The sequence below is a fragment of the Cryptotermes secundus genome, unplaced genomic scaffold, assembly GCF_002891405.2.
Source record: "Cryptotermes secundus unplaced genomic scaffold, Csec_1.0 scaffold1441, whole genome shotgun sequence".
NCBI lineage: Eukaryota > Metazoa > Arthropoda > Insecta > Blattodea > Kalotermitidae > Cryptotermes > Cryptotermes secundus.
Window position 1 is genome coordinate 123,251 of NW_019734987.1, and position 16,784 is coordinate 140,034.

General features: G+C 34.2%; 1 long non-coding RNA gene across 2 annotated transcripts; it reads right to left on the bottom strand.

Annotated features, from left to right (window-relative positions):
• Positions 1–6,060: 6,060 nt before the first annotated feature.
• On the bottom strand, positions 6,061–16,680 carry LOC111869178. Of its 2 annotated transcripts, none has more exons than XR_002843624.2 (3): positions 16,107–16,680; positions 9,481–12,042; positions 6,061–8,638 (listed from the first exon to the last, which is right to left on the bottom strand). It is a non-coding gene; the product is annotated as an uncharacterized LOC111869178 (long non-coding RNA). The 2 variants fall into 2 exon arrangements; XR_002843623.2 differs by having other exon boundaries at positions 9,481–14,839; positions 16,107–16,665.
• Between the last annotated feature and the right edge of the window lie 104 nt (positions 16,681–16,784).

Here is a 16,784-nt window from a genome sequence, read left to right on the forward strand (position 1 = left end):
AAAAGTGTGGTCTTCTGGCGGGTCCACGCACTGTACCTGTCAGCCGACAAGTCTTATCTATGTTTGTCCTTGAGTGTAGTGATGAAAGCTCATGTTAGCCCCATACACTCGCATACCAGAACACGCAGTCAGCAATGTTACGTCAGTGCTTGCCATTCATGTGTCATGTATAGTGCTTGGAACTCTTTTAACGACAACTTTGACATGGCATGCGAGTTTTTTTGTAGTTCAATTTAATGGCTTCATGTCACTCACAACTTAGTTTGATGTTACGTACATTATTAACATTACAGAAACCACATATTCCTGCCAGTTTTAATATGTATTTGGTAATCAACAAATGTGTAACACCTGTCAAAGTTTCACACTTCTCTGGCCATTATCTCTGTAACTGTTCAACTTTGGACATAGGTGTTTTGGGTTATATCGGCATACTTTAACATAAGGAACACCCTCCCGAAGTCCAGCACATTCCTCCTGGGACATCCCAGGGACATGTTTTTGATCATGTGCATTCTGTTCCTTCTTAAACTAAACAGGACAAATTATGGAACCATCTTTCAGTTCAGTTGAAGAAGCCCTGTTTAGTTGTCATTCAGCCCAATATTTTAACCTGGATTGGTATTCAAAATTTTGTCTTAAATTGATTTTTAATATTACAGAATATTAAATTTTGCATGAAGTCACTCATTAGAAATATATATTAACAAATGGCAGTGTGTTTAATTTCAGTTTTATAATGTAGCTATAAATATTTGAATGTTACTAGATAATTGTATTATTAATATCAGTGTGCTGAAGATGCTGGATTATGAATGCAGTGTATGTTTTTATACATGGCTTAAATTACCTCTTTTATAATTGGGATGCTATACATAATCAGCAGTGGAAAATCTGATGACTTGGATAATATCAGTTCCATTTTTCATTGTGTCATTATAAAATTAAGAAGTGTGTTTTCTTCCAGCTTTTGTGAAATATTTCCTATTCTTTTTTGTTACATCCATATAGCATCTTGGAGCCTGATGGTTCTTTAAAGGTTTGTGACAATGGTTGATTCATTGTCCTAATATTATGTTCAATATCATCCATTATGTGAGGTACATTTAATATACATAATGTTTTGGAAATTGGCTCTTTTCCTGTCCTCAGCTGATTGGGTTTCATTATTCTGATAGAGTTCTTAATTCTTTTTTATCTTCAACGTTGTTGCTATAACAGTAACAGCAGCAGCCATTCCTGCGTCAGTCCAGTATCTGACCCAGCAATAAGAAATCTGCCAGTACGAAGACAGCCAGTCGCCTGAAGACGAGTAGAGCTAACTCCCAAAATGTTGTGTATCAGATACATCAGACAATAGTTAATAGCCAACATAATATTGGTATGACTATAACGACTGCTAGTGTTGAAGAGTATCACAGCTTCATAAGAGTATTGCTGTTTGGCGTGAATATGATGAACAGCTGGTTGGAGCTCCTATAGCTTCAACTTTAGTGGCTTTTGCTGCTGTTCGGCACCTATATACATTTGCTTCAGCTTCAATGTAAAATGTTCCTTTGTTACTTCCTCTATAGAAGAATATACTTAGTGATTTAATGTCAGGATGCCAAAATAATATTCTGTAATTATGAATTGTCATATCATACCAAAGATGTCAAAGAGTTTGTATCGGTATTGCGACATGAAAATTTATATTATTCCCTCATGTTTCATTATTGCACAGTGAAGAAACAGCCATTACAGGAGAAGAGACAGTTCCCAGATACTAGGTTATTTATCGCAATATTGTGTTGAAGTATTGGTATGAATGAGTACACATCATCCAACATATTGTTGTGATGTTCACGCAAGTGAATTTTTTTCAGGGCTGGAATTTTTTATGGTTCATTCTAAGTTCTTTGTTGTGTTTTATTTTTATTTTTAATCAAGAAGACAATCAATTATTATAGTAGATTAGTGTTTGTGTGCCTGTATTTATATGGGCATAGTATGAATGTAACTGGAGAGAACGGGAAGTACTTAATGTTGAGGTTAGGGGCCAGACATTTCCACAGCCTAACCTCTCCAAAATCTAAAACTCTTAGATAATAACAGTGACTAGTATTTTGCATTCATGCTCACATGTATTGTCTCACACTCCTCTTTATTTATCTCATACATTAGTTCTAACCTTCCAACAGTGATTCCTTCTTCATGTTTTGTCTTCATGATGTTGACTGTTTATTGCATTTGTATTTGTCTGTTCAAAGTAGCCCTCCTCCTCATGTTGCTGTTACAGATGCAATATAAATCCTCCCTCTCCTCTCTTTTACCTGCCCAAGTGATGGCCATTATCACCTTGCATACATTTTTTATGGTTTCTGCTGTATACAGATATAAGCAGAGTGAATCATTAAGGTCCACAATCAGGCATAGCAATATATTCAGTAATAACATGTTATAGATATGTTTTGTCTTGGAGAAGTTCGTTGCTTGCTTTAATTTTTGCTGCAGTTTACCATCAACCATCATCATTTTCCCCTTCGTACAGTTTATGTATAAGATATGTCTACAAAATACCATATATTAATGAAATAAATTATATATGATTCCAATTACATTTAAAATAAATTTGCTACACTGCTTCATATCGACTAACAAGCATACCAGTCAGTCTCATAAGTTAGTTTTTTGGAATCTGTGATAATACAATTTGTTACCTCATTTCTTATTTAGAGGCTGTGTCAAGTATGCAACTCCTTTAATGATTCTCAATGGAAATAGAAAATGTAGTGCAAAAATAATGACTGATCTTTTCATAGTGAAATATTATATAATGAATGTCCCTTATGCTTTTACATGTCATGTAACCAAGCCCATTGTATACGAACACTGTATCTTCCATGTGAACCTGTGTCATGTTTTCCTCTTCTTTTCTAATAAAACAAAAAGACCCAAAGTACCAAGTTACGTATGATACAAGAGACACAATACATTCATGGAGAGTAAAAAACTTTGTTCTTTTATCATGCATTTTTTTGTAGAAACTCTCGCCTTAGCCAGTGAACTGTTTAGGAATTAGATTCAGTATTATTGTGTCATACATAATTGGATCTTTGAGAACTGAAGACATTAGTAGTGATTCAGTGTAGATGTGGTTTATGTGTATGAACCCAAAAAAAAAGTGTTTGGGTGTCTCTTGTGTGTTGTTTGTGACATGTATGTAAATATTTTTCTTTCTTATGGTCTCATGATGCAGCTAGCAAGACATTTCCACGATGCCAGAGATCTTGGTTGATATTCAGGTTATTCAAATATATTAGCTGTGTGATCTGCACAGAAGTCATTTCCACTTGATGTAAATACATGTAAAATCAGTTGTTCAGCTGTTTATAGGATCACTGTCTGGATTTGAACTTGGTCATACAAATTTTGGATCAGGTACACAGTAGTCATTGTTCATTTATTAATTACGGATAATTCATGTTGAGAAAAATCACCAAATTACGCTTATGGTCTTGACTACATCTGTGTTTATTGATCTTGAAATCCATGTGAAGTGGTTCTGCCATATTTGTTTTACACTATAACCACATGACCATTTACTAATAATTAACTAATTAAAGTTTGAAGTTATTGTTATATAAATTATGAAAATATGATTTAAGATTGAAGTCTTGAATACGTATAAAGACCTTCATAAAGAATATGTATTGTGGTTGTTCGAAATGCTACCTGAAATTCAGTAACACACATTGAAACTTGTTATTTTGGGTTTTTTTTTAGGTGGGGGGAGCAGTTAAAAGAGTGCTGTGGGTGAAGTTCATTCTAAAGTTCCATTCTGTTCACCATACTTGTTTGCTGTGTATATAAGCATTCAGTGAAGACAGTAAGAAATAAATGTTATCCATGGGAAAAGTAATATGAATACCATATCACATGTATGATTTCTCTCTCTATTTTTCTTCACATGTTAATTCAAGAATGGGTGAATGACACAGCTGTGAATACTCGTTTACTAGAATATGTTTGTAACAAACAAGGACTGAGAAAAGAAGCCAGTGGAGACTGAACTGTTCAAAACTATGTTCTTCTGTGATGGAACATGAAATTTCATGCCGGTTCTTATCCTCATTATAGGTTTACATTTTGATATTATCCTGCCATCTCTGTGTGAAAAGTATTATTTATGTAATTATTAATCTTATTTCAGCCCTTTTTTCTGGCTATATGCTATGGTACACAGAATTGGAACTTTCTCTTTTTTAATAAAACTCTTTTGTTAAAAATAAATTAGTAGCATTCTTGCAAAACAGTCACATGTAGATTGATGTATTGCATATTTTTAGTATGGAATATATAACACCTTTTTTCCCTCTACTTTGTGGTCAGAAGTTTGGTTTTGTCATCAGAAAGTGTGTGACTTCTGTACAGGTCTATACAAACTAGACATGATACATACCTTGATAGTACTCAGCTCGAGTGTGATGAATTACTAGGCTAAATGTTGAGTGAGATTGTGATGGGCACATTCTCGTTACTTCATTGTTGTTTCTTGTTGGTAATGTTATTGTTGTTATATTTTAGTATAGACTGTTTGCAGTAGTAGTAATGGTATTTTGTTGAGGAGAACATTTATATCTCCACAGCAACTTAGAATACCATAAATTGTGACTTTCTGAAACATCCCTCTACTGGGTTTTTTTTTCTGTCCCAATGGTAAGAGGGATGTGTTTGTGTCTTGAAAGATATCGGCCTATTTGAGGTGTTCATTTTCATAACCTACCAATTCTTTGTGTGTTATAGAGCTGGGGAGGTGTGCTGTTGGCTAACCATTTGAAATCAATCATCCAATATTTCAGTTCTAGCAACAACTTGAAAATTTTATTTGGCTGAAGTTAATGAAAATAGATTTTTGCCTGTTTACAAATTGTAATTACAATTTGTGTTTGTTATGATCATATACAATTTTTACCATTAACACATGTATGATTTACTATTATTTATTTTATTACTTTATTATTTATTTATTTATTTAGCCTGCACTACGTGTTTCATTCTCAAACGGGTCATCTTCAGGTGCTGCAAGTTTCTCACATACCATTACCAATCTGTGACGATAACATTCCCATTTTTATAAATAGTTCGTACAAGTTCCTATTCAGTCCACCAACTAGATAAATCAGACTAGACATTGGTTAAAATTAACAATAAAATACAATAAAATAAGAATAAAAATCGTACATTTAATGAAACGGCTTACTGCAGTATGAATCCCACACTGCAATGAACCGCATAACATGAATAGCACACATTAACCATTGGCTCCTGACAACATGAAAGAAGAGGGATATATTCTCTAGGAAAATGGTTACATTACGATTCTAACATGGCGAGTCAATGCAGCAAACAGCAGAAGAAATCTGACGAAGCCTATTCGTGGTCTACTGCAGTAACAAACACGAAACTACTCACAGCTTATAATGTTTTGAAAGAGCATTTTAAAATCATTCTTTAAATATCAAATTGTGGATTTTGGATCATCCAGTTGTTAAATTAGTTTTAACCTATTGTTGTTTATACAAGTTTACCACATGTACCATTTTTATTCTTATTTTATTTTATTGTTAATTTTAACCAATGTCTAGTCTAGATTTGTCTAGTTTGTGGATTTAATAGGAACTAACTTGTATGAACCATTTATAAAAATGAGAATGTTAGCGTTATAGTTCAGTAATGGTATGTGAGAAACTTGCAGCACCTGAAGATGACCCATTTGATGTTGAAACATATAGTGCGGGCTATATAAATAAATAAATAATAAAGTACTGTTGCGTTGATTGTAAAAATTGTATTCTTTATTCTCATGGAATTTGTCACCGAAGTCTCTAATGAAGAACTTCTCTTTATAATTGTGGAATTGGTATGTTTTGGATCATGGGCTTCTCATGTTATCACAACCTTCATATGCTCTCACTGTGACTTGTTAATGATGTATAAATGGCATGTGCAATCTGAAGAAATTATTTAAACTTCTTCTGATAGGGAATAATGTTGATGTATATTTTTCTCGTTCATTTGAATACTCAAGAAGTCAGAGGTCACTGAAACTGTGTATTTAAGGTAGTGTTATTGGAAACATCAGCTTCAATTTCAGAGGCCCTGATTTTGCAGTTACACAAGAAAGATTACATAGTTTGAGTTCAATGCTCATTATGTTTCTTTTATAGTATATTTGTAAATACATTTTTAAATGTGTATGTTCCATCAACAGCCATTGTTCTTATAATATCATTTTATTTTTTCATGCCAAAACTATGTACATTGCTTGGTGTTTTGTCTATGCGGTGCTTAATTGTAAATGCAAACATCTGACTTAATTTTGCTCAAAAAATAGTCACAAAGTATAGCACAGAGAAATAGGAAAATTAAATTTCTCTTAAGAAATGTGGAAGAATCAAACTTATCCACAAAACTACTGAATGACACAAATAAAGAACAAATTTAATTGAAATAATAAACAGTTTTGTTGTGGTGGATTCACACTGAAGTAAATAGATAATGTGTTTATTTTTTTATTATACACTGTATTAAGAGTTTTCTGTTATTGAGGAAAGATAAAACTCAGTTGCAGTTTTAAAACATGTTTCTTGTCATGGTACTGCATACTGAGTTAAAGATTGCAGTTGTTACATAGATACACATTGCTGGTAATTCAGGATATGGAAAGTAATGACCATTGCATAGGTGATCCTGTGAAAAGATAAAAGTATTCCACTACAAGTGTGAGGTTCAGATTTATTTCTGAATGAAAATTTTGTTGCAGTGAGGAATACTATCTTCATGGATGTGATATTGTGTAGTCCAGTAGTTCACTGACATTCCAGAGGAACATCTGCCTAGATCTTCAAAGTCTAAAAGTACACCAAACAAAGCTTTACTCTCTAACTCTGAAGATGGAGGCAGTATGTTCCTCTGAAACAGTGGTGAACATCTACTGGACTACATGTTGTTGTATCATAAGAGATGGTACTGTTCATAGTCACTACTGTGAGAATCTCATATCTGACATTTTGTTACAGATTTTACATATGCTTTTGGAACAGCTTTGGAAAATTGTACTCTCCAACATTTGAAAACTTCTTTGACACTGATGAAACAAACTGTGGTATAGTCCTTCCCCCCGCAAATGACGTGACAACTAAACTTAATTTTTCATTACTTCCATTCTAAGGCCTCCAAATGTGTGCATTGTTTTAATGAACTTTCTGTTTTAAATTTCCCCAGAAATAAAAATTACATATATTCAAATCTAAGGAACATGATGGCCACCATCTTCTGCTTATCCATTCAAGATTCTGCATGAATGAATGTCTTTATGATGCTTGCAATTGTATTGTCTTGTTCAAAGTACACTTAACTACTTCTTCAGTTAGTTCCTTAGAAGGGCATTAAAATGTTCCAGATGCAATCAGGAAAGAAGTATAAATAAACTCCAACAGATATTTTACAGTTTGTGTAGTTGCAGAATTTATTCAGATGTTAGTGACTTTGCTTGAAGAACTGATTATGAAATCATAGTAAGTACAGTGGTTTTATTAGAAAATTGTTCATTTGCTGAGTACCTGTGAAGTAGTTTTCCTTCCATATGAATACCTGTGTAATGGTCAGTACTTTTGTTCCTGTAACATTACTGAAGAGGCTGAAAATTTATTTGGAATACTGCATATTACTGTTGCTCTGACATCACATTATTTAGTACATAAAAAACTTAACAAAAACTTATCATGTAATTTAAAATATGTATTGATATGTACTTCTGATTTTCAACGAATAAAATTGCTGTTTACAAATGAAGGAGTAAAGGGACTGTATATATGATGGTAAAAGCATCATTCTAATTGTTATCTCTCAGTTTCAGGGAATGAAGGGTAACGGGCAAAACGCAAACCATGTATTGCAGTAGTCACTTTAAACATGTTTTGTTAGCAAAGCATCACAATTATAATGTAAATATCAGTTGCCATAAATTTTAAAAACAATATTATAAAATAATATATTGTTTATTTTTGTGTATACCTAACTTGTTCCATCATTATTGTATTATAAAATAGAGGATATTTAAGTTTTTTAACCTTTACCATATGAACTATATTTTCACTGTTGTCTGTTAATGTTAGTGCAACTCATGCAATAAATTTACAGAATCAAAATTTATCAAAGAAGAGAAGAACTCTAGACTACATTTCAACTTTTATGTAATGAATCATGCCATGAATTGTTTCTGTGTTCATTACGTATATTAATTCTGTTGTTATTTAGAGAAGCAAAGTTATTCAGTAATATTTACTTGTAATATAACATTTCTACTCTTGTCATATGATGCAATTTCATACAAAATATGACCATCAGAAAATGTGTTTGGTAAAATGCATACAACTTTCCTATGGCAAAGATTAAATCATCATAGTAGACTGAAGATAAAAGTGATATCCATTCGAAAACAAAAGCACTGATATAATATAACTTAACAAAGAAGTCCTGTGAGCACCATACATACATTTTTCCTTCTCATATGGAAGAAGCTGACTTTTCTGTCAGAGTTCTCTGTTTAATGTCCTCTTTCTTGAGTCCACATTCTGTCCATCACATCCCTCTCCTGTAGGTTTAATGTAATAGGTTCATAAATTAAGTATGAGTCCTCTAATTGTAACCCACTGTAATGGTACACATTCCTCATGTTCATGAACATGTGTTTAAAACCATGCTTCATCTTATTTATGAAACTAAGGATACATGTCTGCTTCTGTTAATGGGAAACTTCTTGATTAGACATTGTTCATTATAGAAGCTATTTGTCTATGTTTGCTATATTTGTTGATGTCAAATAAACCTGGACATTGCTGTACCACATTCACTCAGCACAAATATTGATGTGCTTATTAAGTTGAAATATTGAAATGGTCATTAAACTAAAATGTCTTCCTCAGACAACCAAAAAATCATTATGCTTTTAATAAAGTATATAAAGTACCATGAAGATACTTCATGCTCTAATGATAAAGGGGTTACAGCATGATTTCTGAAACTGTGGTCCTCCTGTGGAGGAGTGGGGAGGAGGTCATGCCCACTTTAAGGACAGTTGCCAAGTTTAAAAAAAAATTGAAATATAGCTCCATGCATGCACAGTTTTGGAAGGTCAGTAAGATTTACTTCTTTTGGCTTATTTTGGACTTCATCCATCGTCTAGTAAGTAAAAGACAAAAGACCACGACGTTTCGGAGACTGGATCTGTCTCCGTCTTCAGGTGGGTAGGGAAGGATAAACCTACTCAGTTGGGCCCGTTAGAAAGAGCTAGTCTNTACAGTATACACCATTGTAAGAATCCTTTCAAGTCTATCTCAGTAAGATTTAATATAGATGCTTTTTGAAAATGTAGCCCAACACCAGAAAAATATTTCACAGATTTTTGTAACTGTTTAAGAACAATTTATATCTTACTCTAGATAGAGAGGTGCTGTAAAGTTATTTAGGTTCCTGTTATTACTCTAGAGCAGTGTTTCTCGACCACTTCTTATAAAAAAAGAAATTACTGGGCCGCAGTCTCACAAAGGTTGTGAACCATTGCCATAGAGCTTGATAGGAACCTGCAACAATCAATAGAGTTTCAGTTTCATTGACCAACAGACACTGGATGATGGAATGTAAATGTATATGTATTGCTTTAGGGGTTTGCCATATCACAGAATTTGAGAACCCCTGGGTTTCAGAATAACAGCTTCAATCTTTAAAGAAGGCATTCCCAGCAGACCTGATAAAGCCTCTCCTGTTCTGTAGATTTCTAGTCCTAGAGATATATTATCATTATCATCATCATCATTCTTATTTTATTTTTTGAAGAACATATTAGTGAAGTTCAGATGCTAAATTTACTGAATATAACCTCAAATTTTCACATTATCGCTACGTTTATAATTCTTTACTTACAGACAGTATTTTATAAGTAATGTGTAGGTATGTTTATGTGGATCTGGGATAGTAAAGTCAGTATAGTGACAAGGCTATGGACAGAACAAATGAGGAATCAGGATTCAATTCTTGGCAGAGGCAAGAGACTTTTCTTAATTACATCCAGACCAGTTCTGAGGCTGTTTCCCTGGGTGTAAAGTAGTAGGGGCGTGAAGTTAACGGTCACCTCATCTACACTCCTCCATATGTCATAATGATGCCGTGCTTAATCAATTATGCCCACAGATGACATTACGATTTTACCTTTAGGCATGTTTATGATCTTTCTCTGTACCAAATTTGAGTTCCTAGCTTTCATTATTCATTAGTTAGTGCCATCAAACTGAAAGCTAAAGAAAATGTTTGCCATCTTGTTACCTTACTGTCAACAAAAAGACTGTTAGCAAAGGTGCACATTTTTGTTAGCTCTTACATGTCACTGGACTTAGTGTCAGTCCCATCTCACAGATTTAATGCACTTCCCATGCTGTTGTTACTGAATGTAGGATACTAAACAGTATAATGTTATAACAGTCATACAAAATTCTGTGATAATTGGTTAACTGCTTCAGAACTTACAAATGTGAGAAAAAGGCACACAAGCACAGAGCATGGTGATCTTATAAACCTACTTTCTTTCCTTACAAAAGGTAACTTAGCTAAAAAATACAAAATATGACTTCTGAATGACTTCTGTTGTCTTGTAGACATCCGTTTTTCAAAATCTGAAGTAGTCAGTAGGCTAGAGCATGGTGGCTGGGATAAACATAAGAACAGTAGGGCACTGAAATCATAGGCTTGTTTATGAAGAGAGGAGAATATCAGCCTAGGGGGGAGAAAGTAGCAGGAGGTTGGAAAAAAATTCATACAGAGGAACTTCATAATTTGTACTCTTTCACAGATGTTTTAGATTCCACCCACAAATATTTTATAACTCATATACCTCACTTTTAATTTCCATCGTCTCGGTCCAATCTCATTTTCTTAGCATATAAATTAATTCTTTTGAGTAAAGTTTCTGGCTCTTAGAGGAAAGTTGATTGGCAGTGTTTAAATGTGTGACAAGAGATTATGTGAAGTCTGTTTGTTCCAACAGCAACCAGTATCCATGAACTTAGGAATTCCATCTCAAAGCTTCTCTCATTTCCCTTCCTCTAAGAAGTACTAGAGACATTAAAAGTAAATATACAAACATTACACTTTTTACTTGCCATGTACAGAAATGTGATAGAAGATGGTACACAGTATATTAGACATTTAGCACATTTTTAAAAACTCGAAACTCTGGTTGAAGTACAGGTTATGCTGCTCTTATTTCTTCCACTCATTTTGTACTGTTCATGAAAAATGTCTAATAAAGAAGTTATTCTTTGTGCTATATCTATGTAGCTTCTGTTTTCTGTGTGTTAGTATGGATATGTCCTTAATGTGCTCTAAAGGTTTCTGACTTTAGTATGTTACAATAAATATTATTATTATTTTGGACACACTATGATCTTGAGCTTTTTCAAACACAACATTTTGAAAATCCTGTTTTTGTTATCGAGGGGAGAAATATTTGTACTCAGTTAGGCCTATTAGAAACAGCTAAGTCCTGAGCACATCGCTTCTTTCAGCAGGCCTAACTGAATAGGAACTTCCCTCCCTTATACCTGATAATGGAAATAGATCCAGTTTCTAAGCTGTTGTGTTCGCAGAAACTTTAGGACAATAGACAGTTCCCAAAATAATCATCGCATTTGTTCTGACATGCTCTTACTGTACATTAGTTCACTTGTGCCTTTTCCTTTTCTCTTTCTGTCCCTTCCAAAGTCTCAAGTGGTATAACATGTACCTTATATGATGAAGATGTTGATAATATAGGCCTTTGGGCAGTTTCTTCTCTCTCTCTCTCTCTCTCTTGGAATCTTGGATGTTGTTATTTTAAAGCAAATGTTTTGCTTCTTACATGTAGAAGAATGATTCATGATTCTGAACCTGCATTTCTTGTTTCTTCTCACTTATATTTATGAGTTGTGGCAGTTCAGTAAGCAAGCTCATGACCAAGATAGAGATCTGCAACAGTAATTTTGAACTTTTTCCCCCTCTTAATTGCCAAAGTCAACCCATCTTTTTATTAAATAAGTATTTAGAGATGTTTTTTCTTGTGGTAATATGTTCCCAAAAGACTGAAATTGTATGAAACGTTACCCCCTTGTCTCTTTTATGGTTTGATATTTTGGCAAAAGAGTAACTTCGAGTCACCTTTCTCAGGAAGACAGCTCTTAGAGGAGTTAAAGAACAAAAATTGTTAATATTACAGGAACTAAATTTATAATGAGATTTTCAGTCATACGAAGGTTAATTCAGTACATTCAGTACTTTCATTGAAAAGTAGTCTTTTGAAAACAGCTCTTACATCTGTAGTCATTTTCCAGAACTGAAAGAAACAAGGAAGTGATTTAAATTTCAAATTGCTACAATCACTGTACTGTCTACCATAGAAACTGCAATATGTCAGTCATTTTTGCATAGAATAAACTACAAAAATAAAAATTATGCTATTTTATTTTAGTTACTTTCAAATATCTTGCTTGTGACTGTAGACTAACCAATATGAGTTAAGTATGGATCTCAGCAGTTGGCAGATCTTGACCAAAACATTGGCTGTACCGAGTGGGATTTTTTTAATGGTTTTTCCCACTCCCTCCTGTCAAATGCCAGGATAGTACTTCAGTGACTGCTACCTTCCATATCTTTCCCAGTTCATCAGTCATCTCATGAATTGATGCTCTATGGTCTACATAGTCTTAAGTAGCATAGTAATATAACCCATAATGAATATACTAAATTTACTGCTACTTAAATTGTTGGATAAAGGATTGTAATTCTTTGTACCTAGCCTTTGCAGATTAGGTATTCCCATCTATTCAAATTCAGAATTATCTTTTGAAACTTTGAATCCATTATAGATATTTGATAGGACTCCTTGGATGTGGATTGGTCCATTGCAAAGTCTCTGCCTACACAGGACAATGCAAACATAAAAAATGTGGACATAATCCATGCCCTGGGTGGAATTTGAACCCATTGTTCAAGCACTCAGAGGCAGTAGATGCACTGAAGTGTACAGCCACTGTGTGAAGAACTGTTGCTGCACACCATTTATACCTCTCTACCGACTGCCACAGCTCAACTTTGTTTACATATATTACCATCACTAAGGACACCTCTAATTCATGTAAAATAAATTGTTTCAAAATATTCATTGCTGTTTATGTTTATGAAAAACTATATTTGTTATGTTGTGGAGAGATTATAGTGTGAAAAATCTCAGAGGGCATTCAGAAGTGAAAGGCTCCAATATTTGTAAGAAATATGGAATATATTTGTCAAAATTCCATGTATTAGATAGTGGGCTTCCTATATATTATGTATTATACTGAAAATAACTTGTACCCTTAGTTCAAAATCTGAATACATATGTTGTCATGGCACCTTGTGTTCAAGCTGTCTTATATTTTTATGTGCCACTATAATGGCATACTTCCAGTTTTTTATGAATGAAATTAATTTTTTAAGAGTCCTGTTAAACGAAAGGTATTTTTCTTAGATATATTTTTATATTGTAGATGGAACAGGAAGTATTTATTCTGATAGTTGATAACCTTTTATCATAACAGTCTGTTTATTGCATACGATTATTTCGTGATAATTCATTTCAAATGTATGAACATTTGCCTTAATCTGCAGTGTAACCAAGATTCCAGCAGTTTGCCACCCTTGTTACAACACTATGAATGAACTTCTTCAAAGCTTATGATTTTACAGTGTGAGATCATTAATTTAAATTTAATATATTCATTTTGAGTCTGCAAAATGCTGATCTTTAATGTCAGTCAAGAAGAACAGGTAAATAAATGAGTTATTTTTGGAATAAAGACCTGAGGATTCCGATGAGTTTAAAACGTGATAAATGTTATGTATAATGATTGATATATGTTTAGATTTTTATATCAGTGTTACTGACAAATCTGTACAATACTATGTTCTGTGTAGTCCTTGGCTGTACAACAAGGCTCCTGGAGGATCACATTTTTATGACAGGAGACTCACCATATACAATGCATGTTACTCGTCGTCTTGCTTGTTAATAGACCAAACTTGTGTAGCCTTGAGGAGTTTGTGACAATAACTCAAAGTTGGTTTGGTGGATCTAATGATTTTAAAAGAGAACAAATCTAAATGTTGATTGGTTTATATATACATTTTTCCACTCCTTTTGAATATATAAGTTTTAGGGTCTAACATGTTTTAAAGTTCAGTCCCTTTTGTATTACCTTTATTATTATTATAATCATCATCATCATCATCTTTATTGCCCTTGGGCAGAGTGTTCATTTTTAGGATTGAATCTTATTGTGTGCCTATGGACAAGCATTATGATGCATTTTCCTTGGGCAAAACATTCCTGAGAAATATGACTTTTGTGTCAGTTATTGTGTGATCTGATATTATTTCCCCTGTTATATTATCTACCTGTTGATTTTCCAGTTATTGTGTTGGAGTTAATGCAAATGCTTTTCTCTTGTATATGTTACTGTACCAATTAGAAGCTAAGCAATAAAACACATAGCCTCGATTTTTTTCCATGCTTTACAGAATCATTTAAGTGACACTTGTAGAACCAGATACAAATTCTAGGTTTACATGATATCTTCAGAAAGGTCTGGCACAGGAGCCATATCTCAAATTTGGTTGCACTAAGAAGTCTTTTGACACAGCCTTCAAAATATCTTCCTCCATCTGCCAATTGCCACCATGTATGAAATGCAATGCAATCTTCAAAACCACTTGAACCTCCACTGCTCCCCTGAAATAATATCCCATCAGCTGGTACCTCCATCATTTGGAGAGTGATGTAGAAACGGTTTGTTATACATGACTTCAGAGAAAAAGGTGTGTAGGCATTGTCATGCCGAAGCATGAAGTCTTTAAATGCTCACACTTTGAAACACTTGCAGTGAAGAATTGCTTTGGTGTAACTAAGATCTTTTTTAAAGTGCCACATGTGACTGACACACAGCAAAACCCTGATTATAAAGCCACTATTTATTTTCATTCCTGTGCCTCCAACACTATAAGGATGTGTTACTTACAGGGCTGATTTCTTGTTTTAACACTAACAGTTAACAGTATACTCAGCAAATTTGCCAATATGTGGCAGTCGTGATTATCATCAACCTGTTATGTGAATACAACCAAATCTTTCAGGTGGACCTTGTTAAATGCAGACACACGTGAGGTGACTTGGTTATCCTGGGTGTTCAGTGGCACAAGTTACTGGACACGTTTTACTAAACATAATAAATTAGACAATTTATGACAGAAAAAGAAAAACATTCCAAAATTTTCATAGAGTCTGTGGTGTTCAGAAATATTAATAATTCGCAAATTTACGATTTAAAAAAAGTAAAGTTTTGAATGTATCCGAGATTTTAAATATTTCGTAGATTCAATAATTTTGAGAACATACCAAAATATAATAAATATGAATAATAATAATGAAAAAATTGTCCTCTAATAAACTCGGGTTGATGGGCCAATTAACATGTCCTACCCTGATATAACACTGACCTACTTCAATGAGCACGTGTATGCGTAATACCCCACTGCGCAAACCTAACCTAACCTTAGCCAATCTAACGAAGCTCTGCCCAAACAAGTGGTTTGATGCGACAACCCAACCCAACAATATAACGAGTCCAAACTTGTGGTGGATGCGCAGTAGTCTACTGCGCAAACCTAACCTAGCCTAAGCAATTCTCACCAAGCTCTGCCGGAACAGGTACGTGCGCAATGGTCTGATGCGACAACCCAACCCAACAATATAACCAGTCCAAGCTTGATTGAATAGAAAGAGGTGTGATTTCTTTGACTGATCATAATGCATATATATATTTTCAACCTATATTATATTTCCCAGGGTCTGTTAACATACATCATGTTAGACCCGTATTATGTGGTAGCAGTGTCGCGCTCACCTCACGAGTTATCGAGCCCACGATCGTCTTAATACAACTAACTGAAAACTAAAAATTATGGTGTTCTGCTGGCCTTCAGCAGCATACTATACATACCAATTTTGGTGAAGATCGGTCCACTGGGTCACGAGCGGATATGGATGGATTACACAATGCCGGCGCAGTATTTCTACCATGCCCTAGGATACTGATACTTTATAATAAATATACACAATGACTAATGTGCAATTAAAAATGTATGCAAATTATATGCCGTAGTCGATCTGTTTTTCGATCCTTGTTGTTGCTGTTGTTGCCACATTCAGAGGTTATGTGCACCTGCAAGACGTTATATAACATCCACAAGCCCTTCAGACACAATATTTTTCACCGTCACGCTCTCTTTCTTTGCTTCTGACGAGCGAGCTCCTCGTCCATTATTTGGATTATCTGGTTCTTTCATGGACTTCATGGATAAGTGAAATTATTTGCTTTCACGTACTTCCAGACATCAGGGTCGTCAGTATCTGTACGATCTGTATCGATCTGTATTGCCCCGATCACTGTGTCTCACATCTGTATTTTGTGATCCGTGCTTATAAGACAGCTATTAATAGTCGTGCAAGAAGAATTAATTTCAGTATCCGTGCATGTTGTGCACTTATCTTCGTTAGATTATATGTCTGCTCCATCCTGAAATGGTATGCAGTCGGCGTTATCGAGGAATCTTCAATTCGTATTTCCAATGTTTGCACCACATCAATCCTTCTGTTGTTGTGTTGGCTGTCTGGAGCT